At 39.4% G+C, this 16,111-nt stretch overlaps 1 protein-coding gene and 1 long non-coding RNA gene across 2 annotated transcripts in view; both read right to left on the bottom strand.

The window, feature by feature from the left end:
• The window catches only part of LOC120546870, a 48,409-nt gene that overhangs the window by 1,710 nt on the left and 30,588 nt on the right, over window positions 1-16,111 (bottom strand). The window lies entirely within an intron of this gene.
• Window positions 6,638-7,530, bottom strand: LOC120546875. The gene is made up of 3 exons (XR_005636975.1): window positions 7,495-7,530; window positions 7,173-7,241; window positions 6,638-6,894 (listed from the first exon to the last, which is right to left on the bottom strand). It is a non-coding gene; the product is annotated as an uncharacterized LOC120546875 (long non-coding RNA).

Here is a 16,111-nt window from a genome sequence, read left to right as displayed (position 1 = left end):
CATCAATGCAAAGATGCATTGTTATTTCATTCTGAAAACAGATTTCATCATTTTAAAAGAGAAAAAGCTGATTAAACCAGATCTTATTAAAAGTATCCATGTCTTTGATTCCAGAGAAAGACTTGTACTCCAGCTTTATTCATGCTGTCACTGAGTTCTTCAAAATAAATAAATAATTTTCTTGACCGCTTTCTATTTCCTACTAGCCTACATTGAAAGGTCAGTTTTGGGTTTTCGAAAGTAAGTAGGCATCAAGTAAAAACTCCGGCACGCCTTTTAGGAAAAATGTAAAATACCTTTTAATCCATCTGGTCCATTCTCTCTAGAATAACCTTAAAAACATCACTTCAACGCGGTTTCGGTCCAGTCTTCTTCAGGAAGTTACAGGCAAAAGACTGAAGTGAAACATTAACAAACACCAGCTAATCAGCAGGTGCAGACATTCAGTAATCAGGGTCAACTTACTCTATAGTCTCACCTCGTCCAGACCATCCACACGCTGTGGAGCAGAGGAGTGTCTGGCTACTCCACACAGCATTCTGGGATGGGAGAAAAACATGCTCTGGTTTATTGGAATTTCTTTAAACCAATCACAATGGTCTTGGGGGGGCTAAGCGCCTGACAGAGCTGCTGTAAAACAGTTGTGCAAAAATCTGATTGGAAAGATAGTCTAGCTAGCTGTCTGGATTTACCCTGCAGAGATCTGAGGAGCAGTTAACCATAGTCCTCAGAAATCCACCGGAGTGTAGAACTCCAACAAAAGAACACATGCACATACATGCATCCAGCGGAATTTCCTGCAACACCGGAGCAATCCTGTCAGTGGAACGTCAAGGATATAGACTAACCACTCTACAACAGAGTTCCTTCCATCTCAAATAATGAATGCTGTCAGCGGCACGGGGCAATGTCCCCAAAAGTCAAAAGGGTCACCTCTCGGGACAAAGAAAAGCACGATAAAGAAAACAAGGAGAAAAGAAATGATTCGTCCATAACCACAATCTAAGATTCGGACACACAGTGAAATATATATGCATAACAGTAAAAAAAACCTTGCAGGAAATGACTGAAATCTAAATCCTCATTCAGTCCAGGGTGATGTGTTTCTCTTAGCTTGAAAATCTCATTGGTTAATTGATCCTATCATCTCCACGTATTGATCCTGGGATATTTGCCTTGGATTTTTCACTGATGCCTACTGTATTTGTTCATTGTTCCCCATACCAAAAATCACTGTCTTATTTTCACATATACTAGTTCCAAGACCTCTTCTTTTTCTTTTTCCATTGAAATCACAAAAGAAAAAAAAAGAACAATAAATGAATTACTGAGTAAAATAAAACATATGAATGAGTTAAACACGAGAGAAGGAGACTGACAGGAAGAGAGAGAGATTGTAGAAACAGATCCATCAACATGTTGAGTCATACCTTGTAGGTTTGGTGAAGCATCATTGGTTCCTGATTTAATGCTGCTTTCAGTTGTTGTTTGTTTTGGTTTTGTATCCCCACCTGAACAGATGAACACAACTCAACACACTGTTGTGATGTAATATGAAAACTTAATATTCATAAAATAAACAAATGTTTTAGGTGATTATTTTTAATCAGTTTGAAAAGTTTGAAAATGTTAAATAAATGTTAAATAAAATAAAAGTTTGCATTTCGCCTCATCGTGGCTTCACGTTGATTCACTTTACAGGAAAACAAACACACTACTTGTCTGTCTTGGTTAAATGAAAGTTAGGTAATAAAGTCACAATGATATTAATAAATGACCTTCATTAATGTTTAAATGATTCCTATTCATGTAATATGTTCTTACCTGTAAACTGAAGTACCAGTATCAGAAATAAAGAGGTTTTAGTCCATCTGAATTCAGCCATCGTGTCTCTCTTCTTTGTAGTAAGTCTCTGAACTAGTTACTTCTTGAAGACAAATGTTGTATCCACTTCCTCTAAACAGCCAAGTGTCACTTCCTCATCCTTCCTCTCATGCCAATTGGAATCTCTAAAGTGACTCAGTCAAGCTGAGCGATGTGACTTCCTGTTGCTTTATTTACTTTCATCAAAACATAGAAAATAAACTGAACAGTGATGAAGACACATTAAAGTGACTAACAGTATAAGTTAATCAAGGCAAACATCAATTATGCTCACTTACATTTCAAGCAGCCATAATATTGGGTTTTACCAGAGGTGGAATCCTCGGAGCGGCGGCCATGTTTCCACAGCCCTATGTTCCCTCATTTCTAAGTTTTTTTTTCTTCTCAAAATTAGGCCCTCCTACCCCAACAACAACAACAACACCAACACACACACATTTCTGAGAAGTTTACTTTTCACTGAAAATTAGGCCCTATGTTGCCCACAGTTCCCACAGTTCCCACATTTCTAAGATCACCTTGAAAAGTTTTAAAACTTTTTAGAGATACGTGGTTCTCACAGGACAGCGACACCTCCAAACATATGATGATATTTTAGAATATGATGCGTTACTGTAGATAAAACTACCCAACAGTATATAAAGGAGTTAAAATGAGCGAAAACATCTACAGAAGTAAAATCAAACATACAATTCAATTAAATTGTATTTATAGTATCAAATCATAACAGAGTTATCTCGAGACATTTATACAGATAGAGTAAGTCTAGACCATACTCTATAAATTCCAAAACCCCAACAATTACAGTAATTCCCTCAAGAGCAAGCATTAGCAGTGGCCGTTGCCGACAGTGTTAGGGAAAAAACTCCCTTTTAGGAAGAAACCTCAGCAGACCCAGACTCTTGGTAGGCGGTGTCTGACGGGCGGCCGTTTGGGGTGTGATGAGCAGTGGCAAATAATAGTCACATTAGAGATAATGGAACAGTGACTTCGAAGGTAGTCGCGGAAGTTCATGTCATAGCAGGGCACATTGTGTCATACTGAGTAATGCAGTCTCCTATACCGGATCCTGACTACTCTGTGCGTATGAACATCACAGCAGGGCATTGCAGGATGTAACGTGGCACTGCAGAGCATGGGTGGATGCGGCAGACGCAGCAGGATGCGGCCGGGCATTGCGGGGAATCGCAGAGCTTTGCTCTGCGAAGAAAAGACATAAGGACTCCGGGGAGTAAACTTCCCAGAGCTAGGTTAGTAACAAGCATTTCTGGGACAGGATGCATACAAAAGGGAAACAAGTGTAAACAGAGATGAGAGAGCAGCTCAGTGTGTCATAGGAAGGAAGGAACTTCCCCGGCAGTCTAGAATTATAATAGTATAGCTAAGAGAGGCAGGTTAGCTTAGAGAGGTGCCGGATCGGGCTTGAACTCTCCCCTGCCGGATCGGGCTGTACTGGCCTGCCTCCCTCTATCTCACTATATTATTGATTATATGATAAATAAATCTGATGACTACGAAGAGAAGCAGGTGGGCTGGGTTAGGCGGACGCTGCAACTCCTCACTCCTTAACTATAAGTTTTATCAAAGAGGAGGGTTTTCAGTTTACTCTTAAATGTGGTGGCCGGTGTCTGCACCTCGAACCCAAATTGGGAGCTGGTTCCACAGGAGCGAAGCCTGATAGCTGAAGGCTCTGGCCCCCAGTCTACTTTTAGAGACTCTAGGAACCACAAGTAGCTCTGAGTTCTGGGGCGCAGTGCTCTAGTGGGACAATAAGGTACTAAGAGCTCTTCTAGGTATGATGGTGCTTGACCATTTAGAGCTTTGTAGGTCAGGAGGAAGATTTTAAATTTGATCCTAGATTTCACTGGAAGCCAGTGCAGAGAAGCTAATACACGCAGAAATATGATCTCTTTTCTTAGTTCTCGTCAGAACACGTGCTGCAGCGTTCTGGATCAGCTGGAGTAGTAATTTTCACCAGTGCCGTTTCTGTGCTATGATGCATTCTAAATCTTGACTGAAAGTCTTCAAATAGACTATTCCTATGTAAAAAGTCACATAATTGGTTAGCGACTACCTTCTCAAGGATTTTGGAGAGAAAGGGAAGATTAGATATAGTTCTATAGTTGGCTAAGACTTCAGGATCGAGGGTAGGTTTTTTCAGAATAGGTTTTATCACAGCTATTTTAAATGACTGCGGTACATGACCTGTTAATAAAGACAAATTGAACGTGTCTAGTATTGTGGTGTTGACCACGGGTAGTGCTTCTTTAAGTAGCCTCGTTGGAATGGGGTCTAAGAGACAGGTAGTTGGCTTGGCTGAAGAGACCTTTAACATTAATTGTTGAAGGTCTTTAGGATAAAAGCAGCTTAAGTATATATCAGGTCTTATCGTTCTCTCCAGTCCTCCTGCACCCACTGGTGAGCTTTTAGAAGTTGAGGGCAAAAGTTGGTGGTTATGGGATTATGAACGGGTGGTTGTTCCAAAGGAGCAAGCACAAAGGAGCACAGTCAATCATAGTTCTGAGTGTGCAAGGCGTGGTGCAAATTCTCACGGAGCACCTGGTTTCCGTGCGTATTGAGATGGATCCCATCCCTGCTGAACAGGGGACCCACGTTTCTAAAACAGATTAAAATTGTCAATAAAACCTAGCTCATGAATACTGCATGTAAGCTGGAGCCAGTTGTTAAGGGAGAGTAGCCTGCTAAAAAGGCATGATCCGCGACCTAGAGATGGAAGTGGGCCCGAGATAAAACCCGACTTCCCAGTGCTTTTAAAGCCTCAATGAGAGTGGTGAACTCTTTCTTTGTGCGTTTGGATTCCTGATAGGACATGTCGTTGTGTCCACAGTGGACCACAATGCGTTTAATAGAGGTCAGGAATGAGGGTTTCAGATCCACAACTTTAGCCAGGATGTCTGCAACTTTGGCTCCAGGAAAGCAGTGTGTGACAGCATTATGAAACGTTAAATCTCTGGTGATGGAGTCACCAATAATTACTGTGGTTGGGGAAGAGCGTCACGAGGGTTGTGGGGGTGGATGGCCGGCTGACAGGAGCGAAACAGTCAGTGTCGGTTACAGATGGACAAGGAAAAAGAGGACGATTGCTTACCGTTCGGTTGGGGGAGATTGTTTTTGAGGAACGCACTGTCGTTTGGCCGGTCCAGGTAGTGTAGGCCACCGGATCGGTGTGGGAGTGGTGACTCGCCAGGTGTAGAGGCAGCTATGGGGCTAGCGTTGGTTTTACACATTAATGCAGCAGTAACATTAATCCCACAACATAAAATATAACAGGAAACACTGACAGGGAACATTTTACTGCACAATGAGTACTTTTACTTTAAGTACATTTAGCTGATAATACTTACATACTTTTTCGGGGCAGAGCCAGACGTAAACCTTCAGGGTTCAAAAAGGGGGTAGGGAGGTATTTTTAATATTTTTTTTTTTAAAAAATAATTAAAAAAGTACAGTCTTCCTCGAGACCGCAGAGGGTGGGGGTGGGAGAGGGGTTTTGTTCTTGTTTAATTTGTGTTTATCTGTTCTTTGCACCATCTGCTATTACCTGTCATACGCTGTAGAATTTGTTTTGCATGTCTGAAGGTGCCAATAAAAAAGTTGATCACATGAAAAAAAGTACAGTCGTGGTTTGTCACTCCACTGTAGCAAAATTCAGCACCAAATTCACAACCCTTCCAACATCACACCAACGGAAACCAATTCTTGGTCAACTGACAGGCTCTTCTGGTTCGAGAAATACTTAAAATAAATGTCCCCTTCCAACCAAGCGGCAACTTCCGGTGCTAAAATAAAGTCAATGTGGAAGTGCCAAAAAGCTTCAGTTCATCAGTTCATCGAGAGGCCACTTGATGCTGGCTCCAAAGTTGAGTCAATCTTACATCTATGGTCAATCCCCATAGACCCCTCTATTAAAATTTCCAACTTTACAGCAGAAATAAGCCTGATTAACCCTGGTACACAATCTTTTATGCTAGTGGAAAATAACTTAAATACTCAAGTAGGCCTGTACTACGAGTACTATTCAGAAGTACTTGTAGCCTATAGTAGGCCCCTTGATATAGTTACTTTGAAGATTAAGATTTTAAAACCTTTAAAGAGAAATACTTTTCCTCCAAAACTTTATTGGAAAAAAAATCATTTATTGTATATTAGGAGACAAAAAACATACATTATTCTTTTATAAAGAGCTCACCGTACATGTCTAGAGAGAAATTCATGCTACTACATAGCCTACTACTTTCTGTGATCAGTAAGGTGTCACTTCCTCATAGTGACTTTCATCCTTTTTCATTCTCTCTCATTCTTAAGTGCTTAACTTCCTTATTGCTCATTTCTAATTGATTTTAATCAAATTTACATATTAATTTCCAGTTTTCACTTATTCAGTTGTTTAATAAGTAATTTCACATCCTCCCCTTTTCAGGATGCTTTGAATATTTTGATAAAAGGAGGCATAAATGGTCAAATTATTGCATATGAAACAATAACAGATGAAACTAAACAGAAAAAAATGAAAATAAAGAACACAGAAAATCAGTAAAATTGCTTGCCCTTGATAAATTGTTGCATATTAAATAATTACAGGCAATATATGTAGTATAAAACAAAAAAAAATCTTATTAACCTTGAACTATAGCCTAAGATTAGCACATCCATCACTGAGCACAATAAAGTTAATTACAGCAAGTACATCAAGCAAAATGATCATATGTTTTGCTCATTTACATTTTAAGCACCACATATATACATGTTGAACTACTACTTCCCCTTTCTACATTGCAACACTAGTTAACCTACTACACGCCCTTCTGAATAGGAAGCTGTTTACAATAATCCATGCTGAACATGATCATGAACATTAACAGAGATTAGCAAATATCTGATGACAGATTAGACAGATTAGTTGATGGTAGCGTAGAGGTCACTGGGATCAGCGGAGGAAGCTTTCACGGTTGTGTAGGTCACTGCATCATCATCATTTTTACACCGAACCTGGAAGGAAACAGCGCAATATGAATTACACAACAGAATATGGCACGGTGGTACCCACCACAGTAACACACTATGACACTATAAAAGATAACAGATAATGCTATCCAACAGTAAAACACAACATACAAAACATCATCATCACACTTTACAACACAGCATATTAGAACACATCAAAACACAGCACACATTGTGACACAGTTCAACACAATGCAAAAGCAAAGGGAGTTGTTTTTTTTCTTCTTCACTAACATCACGATGAAAACCAATCAGCAGCTGACCTGGGCTCTGCTGTTGGTCTTCTTGGTGTAGCTGATGGAGGCGTAGAAAACACAACCTTCAGGATCAGCCTGCACAGAGGAGACAACATAATGGCTGCTCAGTAACTTAAACATACTAAAACATAAATAGTAGTCCTTTCATGGTGGTTTAACTTCTGGTTTTACACCCATGTTCTCTTCTGGTAAAGTACAGTTGCATCATCTAACTCCTCCCTTTTTATGGTTTTTATCTTTCTTGCATTCTCTCGCTCTCAAGACTCTTGTGTTAGACACACATATTGGTTGTGTCTGTACTGGGTGTTGTCTGTGTGTGTGATCTCACCGTGTCCTGACTGGTTTCTAGAGCAGACAGACCCTGGACAAAAAGCATATTTCATGATTAACCATTAGGGCAACTGGTCACTTGCCCAGGGGCACAGCGCACAGGACATCTAAGGGCCCTGGGCTCCATCAAATATTATGTTAGATCACATTATAAACGCAGTCCTTACTTTCCTAATTATATGTTCCATCAAAATATTATGTTAAATCACGCCCAAAAACAGTGTCTGTAGCTTCCTGCATAGCGAGCGGAAGAGAACGAGCTGTTACAGACGGTGGTAAAGTTGGTTTTATATTGGAAGGTCAAGCTGAATAATTTTTTCGAATGTAAAACCAACTTTACCACGGTCTGTCACAGCGAAGCTCTGCGTGTGTGGTGGCGCTGCATCCCGGCAAAGACAGGAGCGATTGAGCTGCACCCCAAGTCTATGAAAGTGAAGTCAGTTTCCCCAGGTGAAGTTTAAACAAACATTTCATCTTAAATTGAATTTGTAATGAATGTAATGTATGGTAAAGGCGAATCAGCATCAACAACAGCGGAGTCTATTACGTTAGCCAAAAGTCAAATCGCTCCCTCGTGATTTGTAGAGCTCTCAGCCCTTTGATTAGTTTTGATTTTAGTAAAGACAAGAACAGCATGTTCATGGGATGAAGAGGAGGCTGCAGATTCAGAAAGAGGGACAGAGGCAGAGTGATCAGGAGGATGAGGATCACAGGGAGGAAGAGGAGGCTGCAGATTCAGAGAGAGGGACAGAGGCAGAGAGTGATCAGGAGGATGAAGATGACAGGGAGGAAGAGGCCAGTTGTAAGGCCCATTTGTTAAAATAAAATAATAAGAATATATAGTAGTGTATCAATATAAAATGTTGATATAGTTGATTGGGCCCTTGAGTCTTGTTGCCCAGGGCACATGGAATTGTTAATCCGGCCCTGGAGTATCCAAACATTTTCAAATCTACAACTTCAGTCCAGTGAATGAATTAAATTTGACTTGAGATGCTAATAATGTTCAATGTTTTTGTTGACACTGTGTCAGAGAGGAGGTGATTAAACTCTGTCGTCACTTTAGGGGCTGTTATGTTGTTTATGGCTGTATTAACAATCAACTTTTATCTCATAATCACTTCCTTGACTTTTTCTGCCGTAACCTCTTAGGTTTTACAATAGACATAAAACATAAGTTTTTACTGTAATACAACACAGTCAGTAGGTGAGACCAGGGGCGATGTAACATCTCAAACTGCACCAATCAGAAACGAGACACAGCCATGAAAAACATGCACAGGGTCTGTGATGATCCCTCCCTGCCTGCCAACGGACAAACTGATGTCTCATACTTGTTAAGGCGCTGACTCACCAACCCGATTATCGGACAGTCTGGCGAGGTCGGTGACTCAAGTCTGTTTGGTGTGTTCCGTGTCGTCGTCAGTCGGAGGAGCTGTTGGCTTTCATTTGGGCCAATTTGACTTGTTGAATTGGCCAGTGGGCAGTCGGACTCAATGACCAATCTGATTGGTGGAGTGCTAGCCCTTGACTAGCGAATCAGTGCACTTATGTTAAAACACTTACCGGAAATGACGAGCGGGATGAGTGTGACTAAGCCTCTCAAAATCTGACGAAAATCTCTCAAACTGACCTTTGTCAATCAAAAAAACAGACAGATTCAGCAACTGTATGGCCTATTTCTCGCTTAAAATGTTTTCAGAAACACGTTTCAGTTAACTATTTTCGTAAAATACGAGACCGTATTCCGAACGAGCCGCCATTATGGTCGGCTTTAAAATTTGGGAGAAGCCAGACCCACGTGACGCCTTCATTTTCATTTTTTGGGCGACAATACAGATTAGCGTCGCCTGCTGTTATGGAGACATATTACGTCTCGTTCTCGTTCCTCCATGTTGTGTTTCCTGAAAAGACAAAATAGGAGGTTGATCTATAAGCTTGCACAAAGGAAATCCAGTTTTATTAAAATGTCCTGCTTTATAAAAGTTTTAAGCTTTTCTCTCACCTTTCGTTTTCTTCCAACTGATGACAGCCACAATGATTATTAAGAGTGCTACTAAAACCAGAGCCACGATGATAAAAGATAATTTTCCAAGTCAGGTATCAGATGTATAAGACCGGGGGAAAACGTAATAAGACTACACACTTCAAAGTTGCATGGATGACGTCTCTCTGAAGCTGTGATGTCTATGTGTGTTTCGTACCGGGATGTAACGTTACTCTCACGAGCAATGGATCTTGCTCGATCTTTTGCTTCTTGGCTGACAAAAACTTCACAGAATAAAACACATCAGGTAAGATAACGTAACGTGTTGTGGAAGAGAGCTAAGCTAGCTCGCTAGCGACCAGGCCGAGCATCAAGCAAGGTGACATATGTTGTGGGAGACGAGAGATGTAGTTCACTGAGCGGTTTCACAAAAACTAAGTGGAACTACCACAAACTGAGACCTTCAGATCTTCAGTTGCTAAATTATATTTTAAATTGACCAACAATCATGGATCAATAGACCTTTTTCACGGCAGACATGTTGACATGTCCACATACCACATACAATTAACACAACCCCACCAGTTTACAATAAGTTTAGTTCTACTAACAATATATATTTATGCACAGTTCATAAAAATAAGTTAATATAGAAATTACAATTTTTGTCCAACAACCTGGTGGACAGAAAGAGAATGGCAGTGAACTGGTTTGAGGAAGTGTGACTGTGTCTGGAGGGACAGAGAGGAATAATGGGACACACTGCAGAGACGACTAGTTGGACGTTTAAGATGTGTGAAATGTTTTTACATCAATATTAGATCACAGTATACCAATGTTTATAAAGTAGTTAAAAGTAGCTCAACCTCAACAATGAAATACTACTTATGTGTTGATGCATCAGTATTAAGGATTCACTTTCCATTATGACTCTGGAATCACAGAACACAGAGTAGAATGAAGTGGTGAACATTTCTTTATTTGCAGATTATATTGTAATAAACTCTTAATTAGCCAACACTAATGTAGAAGAATACAGCCCTTTTATTTAACAATGCATAATTCATAAGGCAACAACAGTTCCTTTGTGGACAGCGCCAAGACAGGTCAAATTATAGCGTACCCCTTTCGTCAAATCTGTCCTCCCGCTAATCAGCCCCCTAAGTAGCGCAGCAAACCACCCCCCCCATGCAGGTAACTACACGGCAATCAACATGCAAATACACACGCCAAACTTTGCAAAGGGCATTCAAGCACAATGAACTGAATGCAGGATACTGCACACTTGTTTTCACCACAGATCAACACACTATCACTTAGACTATCGGCCCCTCATTTAATTAACCTGGTCTAGACAGGCTTGTATCCACCCGTACTAATCAGATAACTCTCACCCAGCTTACCACAAGTCAGTTACTGCAGCTTTAAAACCCACTCATATTGTACACATACATATACATATATATATATATATATATATATATATATATATATATAACATATATATATATACACACACACACATATATATATATATATATATATATATACACACAATATATATATATATAATATAAAAATATATACACACACACACATATATATATATATATATACACACATATATATATATATATATATATAATATATATATATATATATATATAATATATATATATATATATATATATATATATATATATATACATATATATACATATATAATATACAATATATATATATATATATACATATATATAATATAACATATACATATATATATATATATATATATACACATATATATATATATTTATATATATATATATATATATATATATATATATATATATATATATATATATATATATATATAAAACAATAGATAGGCCTACGGACAAAACTAGACAGGACTACACATAAAACATTTAACAGTTTCTATTTATATGTGACCACTTAACTCTCTGAGTTGTCAGGACCTCTGCCTTAAACTGGTCCGAAACGGCTCATGTGCGATCGGAGCCCGTGGGGGTTAGGTCTGTCCAGTGCTGGAGCAACGGAGCGGCTGACAGTGTGTCAGACGTTGCTTTGCCAGACCCTCCTCCAAAGTGCAATGAAGGAGGGTCTGGCTACTCCACATAGAATTCGGGGATGTGAGGAAAACGTGCTCTGATTCAATGGCATTTCTTTAATCCAATCAGAATCGTCATGGGCGGTGCTAAACTCCGTACAGAGCCTTTGTTAAATAGTCATGCGAGAGAGAACTGATTGGACAGATAGCCTAGCTAGCGGTCTGGATTTACCCTGCCATAGTCCTCATACATTTTATTTTAATTAAAATTCCAACAAATACATGCATCCGGCAGAATTTCCTGGGGCACCGGAGCAATCCCGGAAGTGGAACGTCAAGGCAAGGGCGTAAATCCCAGAGGGGTTGAGGGGGTCAGGACCCCCCCCCCCCCATCTAAGGGTTGTCCCACCCCCCCCCTAGAAATATAATTAAAATAATGCTGTGTATTGTAAATGGCATAATGATGTATACTTAAAATATCTGTGTAAGTAGTAAAACAATACAAACCCCAAAAAATGCTTTTTAAGTTTAGAAACATTTTAAGTCCCCCCTCCCTTGCCTCACAGTGGTTTGGTCCACTGCCTGCTGTACGTTAGGATCTGCACTAGACTCACAGTCACATCGGGTAGTGACAGGAATCTAGTAAGTAGGCGGTTCAAGGCTATTTTATTCACATTAAACATCGGATTAAGTTTTTCTATTTTCAAATAGAAATGATGCTGAGTAATTAATGGATTAGTCATGACAAAAAAGTTCACTATGTTAGTGTAATACAAAATATTGTTATTTCTTTTATAGTCTTTTTCAAAATAAGTCATTATGTTTTAAAGGTATTTTTGTGGCTTGATTATAAACAACTTAACAATAAATACATGGTTTTAAAGAAGAACATTTGTCAATTTAGTCAGCTTTTTCATTGAATCAAGAGAAACACTGAAAAAAAGGATAATGGTACAGTCTCCATGCTACAGTAACGATAGTATTAAGGCTTTCCTCTGTGTACACATGTCCTCTATGAGTATAATTGTGGCTATATTATTTGTGTCCCATTCAAAAATTGCTCTTCAGAAATTTTGTTTATTGTCCCCCCCTACTGTAAGATCAGATTTACGCCCATGCGTCAAGGATATAGACTAACAAACAGAGCTGGAGAACGGACAGCACTCCTAGTTCCCCGGGTCCCTCACTGTCATCGGCCCCTATCACAGGAACTCTATTCCTAGTCTTTCTGTCTTCACCGCCAGCAGACCCAACCGGCTGTGAACGGACCCCCATCCTGTGAGTGCAATGGACCTTTTTCACGGCAAACATGTTGACATGTCATGGTAGGAAAAGCACAGGTGTATTCAAAACCATTAATGATGGCTGCATTCCACTTAGGAGAGGTCCTGGTATTGTGCATGCTGACTCACTGAAATAGCTTACTGGGACACTTGATGGAATTGAGCCATTGATACGGTGATCACAAAAAAAGAAAAAAAAAAAAAAACACCGGGGTGGTGTCCCCCAAACCCCCGGCCCGACAACCGGAAACAAGCTCCGCTCCCCCAGAACACCACGCCACTCGCTCGGCTCTACTTTATCAGTTCAGCGTCTCAGCAATCAAGTCCAGCTGAGACTGATCAACTAGCAGAGTCTCTGACAGCAGCAACAATGTGGATCAGGTGGATCTTATTAGTCTTTGATTAGTTGTCACAGTCCTCACAGACAACCACCACCCAAGTTTACTACAATATTGTAATCACATAGAATAAAGAGAAGACTGTTACTGACTCTACTAGGGACACACACGCACACGCACACACCTCAAGCTGCTGGAGCTTCAACAACAAGCAGTAGCCTACATCTTAAAATCAGCTCTGAAATCTGCAGCTGGGAGATTATTTCAGGAAGTTAACAAGAGTTAAATGAAGTTCAAATCCAGCTGCTGTTTTCAACTGGCTGCAGATGAGAAAAGGTTTTTACAATTGATGCAGGAAAATACATCAGACTAAAATACAATAAGCCTTAATGATTCTTTTAGTTATTTCCAGTCTTGAACTAGTCCAGTAAAAGGTGACGAGTTGATCAGTGGAGTCTGATGGAGGCAGAAGTGTTGGTCAAACAAAAGTTTTAAACAAAACACTACTTGTCTGTCTTGGTTAAATGAAGGTTAGGTAACAAAGTAACAATGATATTAATAAATTACCTTTATTAATATTTAAATTATTCATATTCATGTAATATATTCTTACCTGTAAACACCAGTATCAGAAATAAAGAGGTTTTAGTCCATCTGAATTCAGCCATCGTGTCTCTCTGTCTCTCTCTGCTTCTTCTTTTTGTAAGTCTCTGAACTAGTTGCTTCTTAAAGACAAATGATTTACCGACTTCCTCTAAACAGCAAAGTATCACTTCCTCATCCTTCTTTTCATGTCAATTGAACTCTCTAAAGTGACCCAGTCAAGATGAGCGATGTGTGACTATCTGTTGTTTTATTTACTTTCATCAAAACATAGAAAATAAACTGAACAGCAATAAAGACACATTCCAGTGACTAACAGTATAAGTTAATCAAGACAAACATGAATTATGCTTGCTTACATTTCAAGCAGCCATAATATTGGGTTTTTACCAGAGGTGGAATGCGCGGGAGCGTGTCTATGTTCCCACAGCCTTATGTTCCCAAATTTTATAAGAATTTTTGTTTTCACTGAAAATTAGGCCCTATGATCCCACAGCCCTATGTTCCCACATTTTTAAGATTTTTACAAATGTTCCCACATTTCCTTTTTCATGAATGTGTATCAGATTGTATCCCCCTAACCCCAACCCTAACCCCTAACCCTAAAAAATCTTGTGGGAGGATAGGGCTTAAATTGAAAGGAAATGTAGGAACACAAGACCTTATTTTGAAAATGTCCTAGAAATGTGGGAACATAGGGCTGTGGGAACATAGGGCCTAATTTTAAGAAAAATCATAGGAATGTGGGAACATAGGGCTGACCCCGAATGCTCCACTTTACATTACATTACATGTCAATTAGCTGACACTTTTTATTCAAAGCGACTTACAATTGCTATATATGTCAGAGGTTGCACGTCTCTGGAGCAACTAGGGGTTAAGTGTCTTGCTCAGGGACACATTGGTTGATGTATTGCAGTGGGAATTGAACCCAGATCTCCCACACCAAAGGCATGTGTCATATCTACTGCGCCATCACCCCCCCACACTTTAACTTTATATTTCTCCTCCACTACATTTCAGAGGCAAATATTGTACTTTTTACTCCACATCATTTGTCTGACAGCTTTAGTTACTTATCATCCCCTTCCTGTCCAGTGAAAACCACGTATCTCCAGATGTGTTGATGTTGAATGTTTGTGATAAACTGAGGGATGAAGTGTTCCTTCATGTGTTGAGAAAATCCTCCTCCTTCTTAAGCTAAATAAAGTCTTTAAAAAGCCTCTCGGATCAGCTTAAAAATACATCGTCACAAAGCTGAAGACGGCTGTTTTTCTGACACCATGAAAAGTTTTAAAACTGTTTAGAGATAAGTGGTTCTCACAGGACAGTGACTCTACAAACATATGATGATATTTTAGAATATGATGCATTAATGTAGATAAAACTACCCAACAGTATATAAAGGAGTTAAAATGAGCACATCCTTAAACATCTACAGCAGTAAAATGAAACCTACACATTAATGCAGCAGTACTATTAATCCAAAAACATAAAATATAATAGGATACACTTACAGGGAATATTTTACTGCACAATGAGTACTTTAACTTTAAGTACATTTAGCTGATAATACTCACATACTTTTCAGGGGCAGAGTCAGATGTTGTAAACCTTTGGGGCTCAGTCCAAACCTAGGCCGCTTACGGCAGCTATATGAACTATTTTTCATGCCATTTGATAATAGAATGCCTAAAAATCTGTACGTAATTTGGGAAAACATGACAGTTGCCAAGGAAAATAATCATCCTGTAGCCGACATCCTATTTTGTATCTAATTCTTCTCCAACTGTCTTCATCATTTTGAAACCAGAACACAACAAATGTTGAAGATGACTCATTTTTACTTCTGACACCTAAAAACAGGCATTCATTGTCTGATGTTTCTATTTAAGTTACATAACATAGGGTAGGATTTTGACGTAAGCAGCATTACTAATCCTAAAACCTATTTTTAGTAGAGTTCACATATTGAACGGCGATATTTCCGCAGTAATATAACTTATATTATAACTAGCAGTTATCAGTTTACACCCTCCTACAGCCGCGGTGGCTGGACCTGATTGGAAGAACGCTTCACTTGGGGTTGTCTGCTCCCGAAGTTCTTAACAGACCAACAGGGCGGCTCGTTTGGAAAACCTTCTCTTATTTTACGAAAATAGTTTACCGAAATGGGTTCCTGCAAACATTTTGTGCAAGAAATAAGATGCGGTTGCTGAATCTGTCTCCATTTCAGATCGGCAATGGTCAGATTATAAGATCTTGGTCAGTTTGTCATTTGCATAAAGTAGCCAGGATTCAACTTTATGCAAATGAGGAGCGAGCAACTCGCC

Source organism: Perca fluviatilis, chromosome 18, assembly GCF_010015445.1.
Source record: "Perca fluviatilis chromosome 18, GENO_Pfluv_1.0, whole genome shotgun sequence".
Lineage (NCBI taxonomy): Eukaryota > Metazoa > Chordata > Actinopteri > Perciformes > Percidae > Perca > Perca fluviatilis.
Note: the sequence above shows the minus strand (reverse complement) of the source record. Positions and strands in the feature narration are given on the sequence as shown.